Source organism: Sciurus vulgaris (assembly GCF_902686455.1).
Source record: "Sciurus vulgaris genome assembly, chromosome: 1".
Classification (NCBI taxonomy): Eukaryota; Metazoa; Chordata; class Mammalia; order Rodentia; family Sciuridae; genus Sciurus; species Sciurus vulgaris.
The window spans coordinates 193,111,604-193,127,262 of record NC_136461.1 but is presented as its reverse complement, the minus strand read 5'-3'; the positions used below and the strand labels follow the sequence as shown (position 1 = coordinate 193,127,262).

The window sequence follows — 15,659 nt, the reverse complement described above, 5'->3', positions numbered from 1 at the left end:
CTGTTTGGCAGCCTTTAAGCTCTGTTCTGAGGAGGCAGTGGGGCCTTGAGGATGTGGGTATATCTTATCTTAGGGCAATAACATTTGGAAAGTATATAAAGGTTTTTAATAAAAATGGTTTTGAAAAATAATATTTTATTGACTATATTACAGACATTGTGACAGTTCAAGTCTTCCTTCAGCCTGAGTTTGGCAAGAGTGGTGGCACACACTTATAATGCCAGAGGCTCAGGAGACTGGGGTAGGAGGATTGCAAGTTTAAAGCCAGCTCAGCAACTCAGTGAGACCCTAAGCAACTCAACCGGACCCTGTTTCTAAATAAAATACAAAACAAAAAAAAAAGCTGAGGATGTGACTCAGTGGTTAAATGCCCCTGCGTTTAATCCCCAGTATCCACCCACCCCTGGCCAGAAAAGAGAAACTGCTGTGTTTCATACCTAGAATCAGCCATATCACTGTGTTAGCACTTATATAGAAGTAGCAACATGAATCACAAAATTAATTTAGGATATTTTTCAGGCTACTTGTCCTGGGCTTTGTAAAACTCTAGTTTTGTTTTCTATCCATGAATTCCTGGGTTCCAGTGTTTTGCTACAGACAATGGTTTGTTTCTTACATAAGACAACAAAATATTTGCTTTAGATTCATCTCTAAGTGTAGGCAGATATGCCCTAAAATATTTTCTCATGATTGTTTTGAGATTCATCTTGGTACCTAGGCCAAGTTGCCTTTTAGGATATTTCTGAATATTAATTATTATCTAGTTTAATATTTATGGCAAATATCTGAGTGAGTGGCACATGATTTTACACTTGCAGAGACTGAGGCTCAGGGATGCCCGGAAGTGTTCCACGGAACCATTTTTGGAGTGGTCAGGAGCCTCAGCCAGACTGGCCTGATTCTGTATTATTTCATTCAACTATCAATGTTCTGGAGTAACCCGCTGGGTTTCCTGTTGTTTAGTTTGAACTCCCCCTTCCGGACACCCACAACCTCCTCTTCTTCTGAGCTCCAAGATTAGAACAGAGAATATGGATGGTGTTTTGGAAAAGGAGGAAGGGCTGAAGTCATCTGTTCTGTTCGACAGCTACTTCCCTTTCTAGCTTTGATCTTGACCTTTTGCCCTTTTGGTTGGCTCTGGGCTGTCTGCAGAGAAGGTAGGGGTTGGTATGATCGGTAACTTGGAATACAAGAAAATACCACCAAGATTGGAATGCCTCAAAAGCCAGATCAGAGTCCAAATGGCAGATGAGAGCAGGAAGTTGGGTAGAAGTCAGGCTGTGGAGTCACACTGAGGCTGCAGTGGACACCATGCCTTTGAGGATGTGTGTTTTTACTTCTGTGTCCTCTTCTGTATACAGTGACTAATAAGAGGTCTATCTTACAAGATGTTGTGAAAAGTAAAAGACATAATCTATGTAATACCCCAAACTTTTAGTTAGCACTCAATAAGTAACCATTTAGATGGCTCAGTTACATCACTTGTCCCTGGGACTAAAATATAACTCTGACCACTTCCCAGAGCTTCAAATTCGTAATTCTACATCTGTTGACCTCTATCTCTTCAGAGGTGCTCTGTCCACACCTGTCATAGTTCAGACCTGGAATGTACCCCAGAGGCTCAGGTGTTGAAAGCTTTGTCCCAATATAGCAGTGTCCAGAAGTTGCGTCCTTTGGAAGTGACTGGATCATGAAGGCTCTAGCCTATCAGGGAGTCATAATTTGAATGGACTATTGGGAGGTGGTAGAAAGTGTAGGAGATGGGACCCAGGAGAAGGGAGTGAGAGGTGTGCCCGTGGGGGCTATATTTGTCCCTGACCTCCCTCCCTCTCTACTATTCTCTATGGATGGATGGATGGATGGATGGATGGATGGATGGATGGATGGATAGATAAGTAGATAGACAGATAGATAAATAGATCTGCTTTCTGACTTCTGTGAGCCAAGCAGCTTTTCTCTCCCATACCCTTCTGCCATTCCGTTCTGCCTCAACTCAAAACCAAAGCAATGGTGCCAATAGACTGTGGATTGAACCTCTGAAACCCTGAGCCAAAATGAATCTTTCCTCTATAAGTTGTTTCTCTTTATATTTGTCACAGCAACAAAAATCTGACTCCATCTCCAAAATAAAATAGTTTACTGTCATCCCCAAGTCTGTATTTCCCATATTACCTGCTTTTTTTTTTTTTAATGGTATTCCTATCTACCTAAGTTAGTTAAAACACCTAATTTTACTGACAAGGAAGCTTAACAATATTAGTGGGTTAAATGATTTGCTAATGACCACTAAGGAGATCAGGACTGCAGCTGTAATGACAGTTCAGATATAATGAGTGCTAGATGCTTTATCCCATCAATTCTCCCTCCCTCCCAGCCTGCATACATTCATCCCTTCCACCCCCCTTCCTCGCCTCCCTCCCCTTCTTTTCTTTCTCCCTTTCTTCTTTCCCTCTTTCCTTCCCCACTCTCATTTATTTATTCATACATTCATTCCTTCATTTTTTTAACCCTTTAATCCTCATACCTTGAGTGGCTGCCTCTTGGCTTTCTGCCTGACCTGGGACTCTAGTGCAATGCTGCATACAGCCATCATAAATGATATCCTTTCTTCCATCCTGGTTTTTGAGGATATGCTTGCAGAATTTCTCCCTTTAAATGTTTGCAGTTGATTGTTTATTCTCAAGTGAATACTCTCCATCACGCTAAGGAAGTTACCTTCTATCTTAGGTTTACTTAGGGATTTTGTTTGTTTTTTATATAATTGCCTGCTAGAGATTATAAATTATAAAGTGAATTTTCTTCATTTATTTAAGTAAGCATATACTTTATCCTTCTATCATGTAATATACTGAATAATTATTATAAATTTTAGAATTTTACCAATTCTGCATTTTTCATATATTCCAAACTTGGTCATGCTATACTGCTGTCTTCTATGTATATTTTTTGATTTGGTTGGTTGATATTTTGTTGGCACTTTGTATTTATATTTAGCAATGAAATGGGTTGGTGGTTTTTCTTCCTGATATTTTCCTTGTCTGGTTTTGCAAATTAAATGATACGAGCTTCATAAGTAAATTGGGAGGACTCTTTTTTTGGTCTAAATTTGAATGAACTCTTCTTTGAAAAAATGGTAAGAAGCACTATTAAATTTGGTTCTGGTGTTTTCTTGTGTGTGTGAGAAGAATTTTAACCAGTGTTTTCACCCCTGTAGGAGTTATAGGATTAATTATGTTCTCTATTTCCACTTAAATCAGTTTTGGATAAGTTTATGTTTTTTAGAAATGTGTGCATTCTGTCAAGGTTTTCAAATTTATTATCATGGAAGTGTCAGAAGTGTTCTTTGATTTTTAATCTCTTTTGTTACTTTCTCTTTCATTTGTAATATGTTCTCTTTCCATCTTTATTTCATTAAATGTGACAAAAGTTTGTTTATTTTTCAGACTTTCCTATACAATCTTTGATCTTCTTATGAAAAATGGGCAATATTTTGACAATCCAAATTCTAATGTGATCTTTAGAGGATATGTTTATTAATTTGCCCACCCATCATGCATAGATGTTCCCAGCATCAGCAGCAACTTATTGCTTATCAACCATAATAATCTACCCCATGCCCCCATGTTACTTGAACTAGCTGTGGTCATGGTGAAAGTGACTTTGAAATTAGATTTACAGGATGTGAATCAAATTCCAGGAGTGGTACTTACTTGCCGTAAGACATTTAAACTTTGTGAATCCCAATTTGCCTACATTTTTTATTGTTACTTTTCATATAGTTGATTTACTGTAAGAGGTTGCATCCACTTATCAATGTTCACCACCATCCCTTTTTTACCCGCTTAAAAAAAAATTTTCCTATTTTGACTATTCAGAGTCAAGTGAAACCTCTGGAGGTTTAGAGCTAAGTCTTGTGAGATCTTATTGTCCTGGTTCTTTCCATCAGACCCAAGAGGGTTTCTCGGGCCCCTCCTGTGTCATCCTGATCTAATTCTTAGAAACTACTCTTCTGAAAGAGTATTGCCCAAGACAAGGTTAAATCTAACATTTAGGAGAACATCCAGTGAAGATGCCCAGTGAGGTCAGTTCTGGTGAGTCCTTTGGTATTAGCACTGAGGAGCAAGTTATGTTTGTGTGTACATATGTATTTAGGGAAGAGGTAGAATCTACTGGGGGAAGTTGTTATACTCTCCCTTCCTGGGTCATGGAAGTCTCTTTTTTATAATATTATATAATAATGATAATAGTAATAATAAATAATATTAGATGATATTATCATATATAATATTATATAGTATTATACAGGGTACATAAAAGTATATCTACTATGGTAAGAATTGAACGAATAAAAAGATAAGTGTAATAAATTCCAAAAAGAAAGAATTAAAACTTTATCCTATAAAAAACAACAGGTATTTATAACATTGTCTATTTGGATGAAACCTGATGTCCATCTTTCCCTCACCATCCACCTTACCACCAGACACCACCATGATTACTTTGGAAGAGCAGTGTCTCCAGTTTAAAGTGAAAAAGCAAAACTCACACCTTGCCCAAGTTTCTCTTGATTGTGATATTTTATTTGCTAAATGGAGTTTCCTTTGGAAAAACTTTGTGACTCTGGGCTTCTGCAACTGAAGAGTAACTGCAAATTTACTGAGCCCCAAGTTTAATTTTCAGGATGTTATTATCAACCTACTCCTGGAATAGTAGAGTTTATCGTCCAGAGATACCTGCAAGGGGGAAGTCAGAGAGGCACCTCCTGCCTTCTGCCTTCTGATATGAAGCCCCATTCGCATGTGGTCTTCAGTCTAGGAAAGAGTGAAGACAGTATTATGAGTTGAGGATTCAGATAGCCCTACAGCCTATTACACACTCTTCTTCTTCAGACGTTGGGGTATAGCTCTTAAAATAGTTACTATATTTTACAAGGAACATAGATCATGATTACCTGTGATGGTGAGGGGCCCTTTGGCAAATTGTTGAATATGAAGTCTGGAGATGTCATTAATCCATGATCTCTTGGTACTTACTAATATCTGAGGAATAAACTGTGGACTATTTTTTGTATGTATTGAATTATATTCTATAGCAGTTCTCAGATTTGAGGTTTGTATGCTTTTTCTCCTTGGCACAATTGTTATGGTTTAGATATTAGATGTCCCCCAAAAACACATGTCTGAAACAATGCAAGAACATTCGGAGGTCAAATATTTGGGTTATGAGAGCTTCAACTCAATCAGTGAGTCAATCCCTATTAAAGTAACTGAGAGGTAACTGAAGGCAAGTAGGGTATGGCTGGAGGAGGTGGGGTATTGGGGACATGTCTTTGGGGTATATATTTTGTACCTGGTGAGTGGAGTCTTTCTCTGTTTCTTGATGATCATGTGAGCTGCTTCCCTCTGCCATACTCTTTTGCCATGATGTTCTGCTCACCTTGAGCCCTGAAGAATGGAGCCAGCTGTCTATGGACTGAGACCTCTGAGACCTTGAACCCCCAGATAAACTTTTCCTCCTCTAATTTTTTTTGGTCACAGCAATGAAAAAACTGATAAAACAATCATAAAATCCTCAGAAGAAATAATTTCAATGTCCAACTGATAAGCTATCCTATAGTATCTAGTCCATACAATGAAGACTGGGGCTTAATTTATGTGCAAAATATAAATAAATTAAATGGTGTTCTCAAGCATTTATAATTTTGATAGTCCTCGATTTAGAAAAGAGAATGGTATCTTTGCAACGCATTTTTCATTGAAGTCTCATAACAGCACTGATATCATGGTAGTAATATTTAAATTTGAGTGCCATATATATTCTAGGTACTGTCCTGAGAGCTTTGTATACATTTTTAAATAATTTAATCCCTATAATATCCCATGACATAAGGTACTATTATTATCAAGTGATGCAGAGATGCAGAGAGGTTACATATCTTGTTCAAAGAAGCTTAGCTTGTAAGCAAAGATTTAGGATTCAAACCCAGATCTTCTAACCATGAGACTCACATATTAAATTACTGCACTGAGTGGCCTAAGGAGGTCATTGTTTTTCTCACTTTAAGGTGACTCAGGTAGCTTACCAAACTACCCTGTCATCTCACATCTACTATGTAGCTCACAAGCACATGATAGCGAAGAAATACACAGCATGGTTTTTCATGACAATACAACCCAGCACTGACCTTGCTGTAGTGGAGCGTTTGGAGTAGACATCTTGATTAACCACATTCCAGAAGAAATCTCAGCACGTGACAGCTTAAGAGATTTGAGAAACAATCTCCTCTTCCACAAAGTAGAATTCTTTTACGTGACATGTCGGGGAGATATCTCAGCAAATTCCTGCTTGAATATCACCAGCAATGGGGAGCTCCTCATTGCGGTTTTGCTTATATTAAACCCAGAGCTTACCTCAATAACTTGTGTTCATTGATCATGACTCTACTCTGCAGAGTGAGTTTAGCCCATCCCTCATTTATTTAGGTCTCATAAAACTTCCTATTGTAGGTCACACAATGCCTAATAGTGGGAACTGGTAAATCTTTACTTATATTAGTTCGCTTAATCTCCCTACAACTTTATGAGAGAGGTGAAAGAACTAACAAGTGGGATAAATAATTTGCTCAGGGACACAAAGTTGAAAAACAGAAAAACTGGGAATTCACCCCAGCATCAGACTTCAGTGTCCATACTCTTTACCACAGTGCCTTAATGTTTACTATGTAAGATACAGCCTCTTTATTTCTTGAACTTTCAACAACTCAGTAACCCTTTTACCTTCATTTATATCCTGTCTAATCTATTAAGGCTTCAAATATGGGCTGATCAAAAAGGTAGGGAAGGAATGTACTTTCCTTTTCTGAACGATGTACTTCAATTGGTGGAGTCTGATGTCCTCTTACTTTATTTTGGCAACCATAGTCATGGAAATCTTTAGAAACTTCTTTCACACGAACTATTTATAGTGTACTTCTCCTTGTACCTGCAACAGTAAATTTTCTTCTGAATATACAACAACAGAACTTCCTGTCTTATCACTGTTATGTACATCTTTTTAGTCTGGGCCTAAATTTAAAAATCTAAATTTTCAATTATAATCTTAATTTTGTCATTGAAGGCATTAGGTATCCTCCAGAATCAATCTAGAAACTGGAAGTGGTGAAAGCAACACCCACTCTTCACATCAGATACTGGGTTCATCCGTTCCTACCTTTAGGCTCTGAAGGAATTTGAACTAGGAGCCCTGTCACACTAGATGCAAAATGAGCAAGGTTCAATTAGTTCCAGCCTCCTTTTAGCCTGAATTGTCTTTTTCTTTATGCAAATAAAATACTGCAGACAAAACAGACCTTTTTGAAAGCATGAGTTTTAAAATTTGGGGGGTTGGACAAACACATGTGTATTGGTGGCATGCAGAACACAAGGAAAGAACACAGACAGCAATTAGGGGCTTTGGAGCTAGACCACCTCCCTTCAGATCTCAGAGCTGCTGCCGGTCAACACTGCTGACCACGGGCAAGTCACTCCCATCAACATGCCACACCTTCCTTGCCTATAAGTTAGGCACGATCATATTCCTGCCTCGTAGAACTGCCTTTAATGAACTAGGACACTTCACATGTTTAGAGCAGGGCCCGCTGGATCATTAAGTAATCAATAATTGCTAGTTATTGTTCTTGTTCTAAAGCCAAATTTGGCTAACTACAGCCCTGGAGTCAAATCTGACCTGGCTGGCTGCCTGTTTTTATAAATGAAGAATACTTTGGATGTAGCCACACCAATGTATTTACGTATCATTTATAACACATTTTATGCCACCATAGAAAAATGGAGCTGTCACAGAGACCCTATGTGGCCCCAAAATATTCCTATCTGAATCATTCCAGCAAAACCTTGCTGTTTTGTAGGATAGAATGTACAGATTCCTGACCCTAGTCTGTTACTCCTTGGATTGTAGCCTTGAAGAGTAATTGATAATTTCTGGCTTCTGCTTTCTTTGTAATAAAGAGTAGTTATGATTCTTCCTCCTAAAGAACAAATATGTGAGAAATTATATGTTGAAGATCCTATTTGTCATTCATCAGCTCAATAATGCCATGTTTTATAGCCAGACATTTGTGCTAATTGCTGTGATACAGGTGTGAACAGGCAATTGCTGAGTTTTTATTTTTTCTACCTCTCATGAGTTCTTACTATGTACTGAACACTCTTTGTATGTGTGAACTATTCAATCTCATAAGAACTCTCTGAGATAAGCCCTACTATTTATCCTCATTCTACAAGTAGAGAAATGGAGGCATCAGGTCATTAAGGAAATTTTTCCAAGCTCACAAAGTTGGCAGATGACAGAGCCGGAATGTAAAACCATGTAGTCTAGCTCCAGAGTCTAGAGTTTTAATTTCCATTGTAAAGTAGTTGCTCAACCTTGAGGACATGTGATCCCCCTAGACAGACCTTTATGCAAACAAATAATTGCATGTAATTGTAAGCTTTCAAACATTTGCAAATTAATTAGCACAGTGCCTGGCATGGAATAATCCATCATCATGATGTTCATGGGATTGATGATGTTGATTTCAGTGACGGTCACCACAAAGTATGGTTGGATTTGGAAGGAGGTGTGTCTGGAGCTGTCAGGAGCACTTCATAAAAGGAGGTCTTGTCTAAACTGAGACTTAGAGGATACAGAGAGGAGTTCTCCAGAAAGATTTCCATGCAGAGGAAACTGCAAAGAATAGAGCCAGGAAAGAACATGGCACATTCAGAGGATGAAACCATACTTACATGTGAACTATAGGAACCAGAACTTCTATGCAGGGACCAGATGTGAATGACTCTGTGTGAACTGGGACAGACTAAGTCCTCCAGTGTGTGTCTCTTTAAGAACAGTCCCTTATATCTTCAGTTTGTTTAATGTCTCTCTCCACCCATTTCCCAGCATGCACATGAACACTGGAAGGTGAGTACCTGCAGGCAGGAGCCAGTCCATCTCCCTCACTGTGAGAACTCACCACTCAGAGCCCTTCTCATGGAAGAATTCTTCCAATGTTTGCTGAATTGATGGATAATCAATCAGTGTGCTCTGGGTGGCTATGGGGTGACCTGTGCAATAGAGAGTTTTCCCTGGGAATACTGGCTTACTCTGGGGCAATGATCTTGCTATGTTGAAGAATCAAGGCATGTCCCATTGAATGACTGGATTATCTAAAATAGGATAATTTGGGAATGGCATTTTATTTGGAGGTCAATGATTACTTAATGAAGTCAAATCCACCCTATTCTTTTCCTGACTCCACATATTAAGACTAAGCACCCCCATCCTGAATGTCATCATGACCTTTTGAGAAACACTTGGCCATTCTTCAAATACCTTTTAAAAGCCTAGCTTAAAAAACTTACCTGGCAGAATACAAGTGAAATAAATATTGGAAATGAATGAAAACAACAACAATTCTTCTAGACAATGCTGCCCAACCACAGAAAAGGTAAGTTGAGTGTGTAATCTTCACATGGGTTTATTTTCATGTATCAAGAGCCTGTGGGGTTTTGTAAAGTCAAACATCTGCCCTGGGCCTTTGTCTAGAATTTGGCACACATTTTAACAGGGTTATTTGTTGGTGAGGACACAAATAGCAAGATGAGGTAAGACATACTCTGTTTTAAAATGGTTCTGGAAGAGGCAACTCCCCAAGGAATCACATGATATTGGAAGGCTGGAGACCTGTTTTCCCTCCCTTGACAAGTGAGGAAAATGAGATCTGGGGAGGCTGAAGAGCTAGTTAGCAGCAGAACTGTAACCTGGGTCCCTGTTCCCCAGGACCAATGCTCTTTCACCACGTCATCAGCCTTCTGAGAGATCAGCTATAGTTTCTGAGAAAGTTAATACTGCCTCTTCATCATTTTCCAGGTTTTTTTTTTTTTTTGAAATATAAATGACCTCCCTCTGCATCTTTCCTCTCTAAGGTGACCTAGGAAAATACCTTAAGGAAAAGTCCCACCATTGCCCACCTGCCCTGGACTTGAATATTTCACCAAAGGTCTGAATCCTCAGGTCTCTTGCCTCCAGCGGATCCCCTCTCCCCTCAGTCACATTAGAAAATCCACATTTTGTTTTCTTATCCTTTGGAGTAATAAAATATTTCTTTTCCTTCCTGTAATCTGAATCCCTTTTTGTTGTTATTTTTAAGAAGAAACCTTGAACATATCAGACAGATTTTCTGGCTCCTTGGAAACCAGCTTGGTAGGAGAGTTGATTGGATTTGCCTAAAGCATTTCCTCATTAGTAGCCTGTGTGTGCTTTTCCTTTCAAATGTCATCTGGCTGCCCCAACAAAGATTTAATTGTGGCCACTTGGGGCCCTTAGCAAACTTGGGCTTTGCTGAATGTTCTTTTGAAAGCCCTGCAACTGCCTGTCCTTCAAGTGAAACACTACAAACATATTGAAAGTGACTTGGTGGATTATTGGTTTGGCCACCACTTCTTACAGCTCCTCCCTCTTCTATTTTTTTGCAACTGGAGATTGGAATTTTAATTGCTCAACCACAGTTTTTAATTCATGATGCCTAGAAAGGGCATGGTTTATTAATTAGTTCTGATTATTAGGCTCCCCGAACTGGGTCTGGCTGCTTCTTGATTGGTTTCAACAGCTCTTTGCCTGAAATTACTGTCTGTAAGCACATGGAGGTGTAATTATGCAGACACTAGCTGTTCAGTTCTGCCAGGTTAAACCCTCTATTATGAATACATATTATGGTGTCTTAAAAGGCGTTTATTGAAATGCCATAGTTTAATAGTTCAGGCTTACAAAATCAAGCTCTCTTATGTTACAGGCAACAGCCTCTTAATTGGATGTTTTCTCCCAGCACATAAAACCATTGGCTTAAACACACACAAAAAATATTAATTTTTTTAAAAGTGTGAGAATTACTAATACTTCATGGTTAAAAGTTGAGGACTCTGTAGCCAGTCTGCCTGGATTCACTTCATGTTTCTTCCATCTTCTAGTACTGTAACCTTGAGCATGTGACTTAACCCCTCTTCACTGCAGTCTTTGGTAAAATAGGGAAGATGATAATGCTTATACTGTAGGCTCTTGTAGGAATCAAATGAGTTAATACACAAGAAACACTTAGCGAAGTACATGGAACATAGTTACTATGTTTCTTACTGATTACCTTAGCACATTTACTTGTATTTATGTATTGTAAAATCTAGTTTCTTAAGCTCTGAAAGAGTTAGGGATGTATCCTGGTGACAAAAGCTGAGCATCATCCCCTACTGTCTTCCACAGTAATAGTCTCCCCTTCTCACCAATTTTGTTTGGGGGGCAACTTACAAATTATTAGCTCACAAATCTAATAATCTAATCTTTTTGCCTCTGAACCTTCTTGCATTTTCTTACACATGAGCTTTTGGGAGACACCTCATGTCCAGACCATAATGGTGGTCATGGTGGATGAAACTCAAGCAGCTATCTTGGATCACTAGGTGGTATACTAGGAATGCAGAGAATTATGGGAGCACAATCCTGAGTCTGTGCAACTTCAGGAGGCAGAGCTGCCCTAATATCCCTTTTCTTTCACTCTAGACTTCTGGAAAATGAGTAACCCACTTCTATGCTTTTAAAGCACTGATTTGGGGTATTTATTGCAGACAAATCAGTCTGAGCAACACCTTTCTTTGCCTACATTGGACTGTACTTATTATTAATATGGTTATAATGAGTAGCAATTTCAGTATGTAACACATGAAGAATCATGGAATGCTTTCACACTCTCCTTGTGGAGGAAACATGACTTTGCCACTCCAAACGTGGCTGCACCGTTCTCATTCTCTGCCTGAGGGTACTTAGCCTCAGACTTTAGTCAAGAATTGAAGAACACTCAAATTGCTGGACCATTGAATTATGCTTATAGCTCATGGACAAATCTTGTTGAAAGTATGAAAATCTCTTCCAGCAACAAGGAACAGTCTGGCAATTTCAATGCTTATTCTGAACAAGAAATCATGAGTTCTTGGACAAATCCAGTGGTGATTTTCTTTTGCTTTGTTATACACTGAGTTAAGTATTGTCATTTTTTCTATACCTTATAAAATAGAAGCAGTACTCTTAAAGGGTCTTTAAGCAAGGAAGTATTGATGTTACTTATTCAGGACACATATGAAAAGAAGTTCCAACACCTCTCAACCTGTCTTTCTTAATTTGTTTAAAATTGAAAACTTATTTTCTACCAGAGATCACAGGACTCTTTAGGGATTTTGCTGAGATTTCCTAACAACACTAATAAAAAGTAGAGGTGATATTTAAAGATCTCGGATGAAACATGGATCCCAAGAAACCTACACTGTTAATCCTACTCAAAGAGTAGGAAGGGAGATAAACATTTTTTTGTAACTGCCTTAATGATCAAATGCAAATGTGTTTTTCAGCAAAACTAAATGAGGTTTCTGGAACTTGTGAATTGATACCTTTGCATTGGGAAAATTCTTAGACTTTCAACATTCTCTCTACTCTATTCTTCTAGGGATCCAATTATACATATAATAGACCTCGCTTCATCCTTCACATCTCTTAATTTTATTCTATATTTCCCATTTTTATCTTTTCACTACATTCTGTATAATTTCTCCTTATCTACAATTCACTAATTCCTTCTTCTGACATGACTGTCTATTGAAGTTTTAATTCTAATGTTGTTGTTGTTATTACTACTAGTATTACTACTAGACATTCTGTTTGATTCTTTTACCAATCTCTTATGTCATTTTAAAAATTAACTTCTGGAAGATTCTTTCAAACTCTTATTTGTTTCTATAAACATACTTGTAGCTTTGCAATATGTATAAGACAGTTCCTGCTGTCAAGTTATTGTGTGCTAACTCTTGTTCCTGGTAACTGTTTTCTTGCGTGAAGCATTTTGATGTTATCCTGGCTCATTGTTACCAAATATGATTCATAGAGATTCTTTGAAGTCTAAGATGAAATTGCTGTTCTTGAGAAAGAATTTACATTTAATTTTGTTCGAACCCTGTAGATTTGTGGAGTTTGGGACCTCCTTCAACCAGGTTTAATATTTAATATGAACACTCGCATCATATACTTACTTTCCTTCCTCCTTTTCTAAGCTTCAGTGCCTGTCTTACCATCGCTCATGAATAGCACAGTTCTCAGCCCATGAAAAGTGACTGATAAATTTTGACTGAATTAATGAATCTTTAAATTATCATACTTATCTGGTTAATTTATTTTCTCTGTCTTCATTCTTGGTTGGTGACTTAAAAGAAATACTCTACATTAAGTATTATTCCCAGCTATGTATGTTTTCTGCAAGGCATTTGTAGGTTTTCTCTCCTTTACAAATATCTCTAGTGTTGTACCACATAGGGAGTGGTTACTTGGTAAATATGTGCTTCCATGCTAACTCTCCACACTCCCCATGCTTATGGCCCAGAGTGCATCAAAGCGCACATTTCTGAGATTCCTCTCCCATTATATAAATGCTTTGGAGTGTTTCTTGGTCTCTGGCACTAACCTTTCATGGAAACAGTGAAATGGTGAATCCATTTCAACATCTTTTCCTTTAAGCATACCCAATCTCACTTCCCTCAAGTTCTCTCTAAATTTCTGGAGGATCACAACTGCCCATAGAATAAAGTCCAAACTTCTTAACTTATCATTTTGCATCCTTCATCTAAGTAGCAAAAACAGATTTCTTGAAAGAATATGATCTCCATTGTCTATAAAATAACACCCCTCTTAATAAAAAAGATGATTTTGAATGACAAAAAAAAAAGAATATGATTTCTACTAAATCAAACTCAACCTTCACTACTTAATGGCCATGTAACTCTATGTGAGATAAACTTCTGAGCATTGGTGTGCTGGTATGTACAGCAATACTAACTCATAAGGGATAAACTACATAAAGCTGCCAGCGCTCACCAGAATTAGAATAACCAGATAAGGTACTTCTTTCTAGCAGGGTCCGTCTGAAAAGGATAACAGTGTATTCTTATTCTTATATTAATTGTGGGCATATGAATGCTCAATAATTTCTAGACTTTAGTTTCCTTATTAAATATAAAGTGGAACCTTAAGTGGTAATTTTGGAGCTTAAATATGGGAAGATACTCAAGGCAACCGATTCAGTACTTGGCACGTGATTACGTAGACACAACAAATGTTACTTTATCATCCTCCTTCCAAATTGAGACACAACTTTTCTTACATAATACATTATATAAGAAAAAAACTGTTATTCTTATCTCTACTTCTTAAAGTCCTTGCTAGCCTTTAAAGCCAAGTTTAAATGCCTCTTACTCCATGAAGCATTCCTGATTCTCGCTCCTGAAATACTCGTCCCACACTTCAGCCAGGATAACAATGCAGCTAAAGGAAAATCTTCAATCTCAGCTGATGTTTGAATTCCCTATATGTCAAAAAGTATAACACTGCAGTGCACAAATAAGCAGTGTTCTAGCTTCTACGAAAATGGTTAAAGAGATGAAAATTTTAATATCTTCTGAAGAGGTCTATTTATTCCATAGATGGCCTGAGTCTTTCCCCTAAATGTTCTGCTTTTGTTCTTAAGTACATCTGTATTCCTCTTTAAACATAGTGCCCAGAAATAAAAATATTCCTTAAAATGCCTAGTTTAATAATAGTCTTTCTCCTTCTGTGACTGTAACCTGTGCTAACACATTTGCAACAACCATGGAGCTGTATGGTCCTCTTAGTTTCACTTACATTTCATCAAAACTTTGACATCTTCTTTTAAAATATGTGTTGGTGTTGGTATGAAATGATTTCTCCTTTGCCTTGAATTAATAGGGTTGTTTTTGATATCTGTGATTGAGTTCCCCAATATAGATACATACTACATGCATCTAGGTATATTTCTCTGCTTATTAAAACTATTGTGAACCTGATTCATTTTTCCAGCTCCTAGATTCACTTATTTCTCATGGTATCTTTCAAGGTACATAATCTATTCCCAGTATAAAACTTAGCTCATCCTGTTTGTGCCACAGATTGTGTACATATCTTATGTTGGCTCTTAGGTGGGCTTACCTAGAAGCCAAACTCCCATCTAGGGGCTGGTTGACAACTCTGTAGCCTTCCAGTCTTGCTGTCCTCTGTTGAGGCAAAAGTAGTTCTCCAGAGTAGAAGGGCAGCTATGAGTTGTTCCCTGCCAAACCATGGAAGCTGGGATACAGTGGAGGGATCCAGATGAGACACCAAGACCATCTAGTATAGACACCCTGGGTGTTGTCACTCTCCAGCAGGGAAAGTACATATTATTTTTCTTTGTAGTCTCCCTCAACCTGAATCCTTATCTTGCACAGTAGAAGCACTAATTTGTGAACTGATTTATTGAAGATCTGGAGGAAATGTCCCCTGGTTTTCACTTATTGCAAACTATTGCCATTTGTAATAACAGATACCTGTGAGGGACTTGGTCACATGCCCCCATGCAGCAGAGAAACAGGGTGTGTGACAGAAGGATATAGACATTCATACTGCACATTCCAAGACTCTGGTAACCCTGTCAACTCAAAAAACATCAAGGACCAAATGCTCAAATTTAGAATAGGAAAATAGCTTCCACAATACCAAGGCAAACATAGAAAAGGGCCAAATTTCGGTCTATTCCATTCACC

General features: G+C 38.1%; 1 protein-coding gene across 2 annotated transcripts in view; it reads left to right on the top strand.

The window, feature by feature from the left end:
* Positions 1-15,659, top strand: part of SNTB1 (syntrophin beta 1) — a 242,551-nt gene that overhangs the window by 78,072 nt on the left and 148,820 nt on the right. The window lies entirely within an intron of this gene.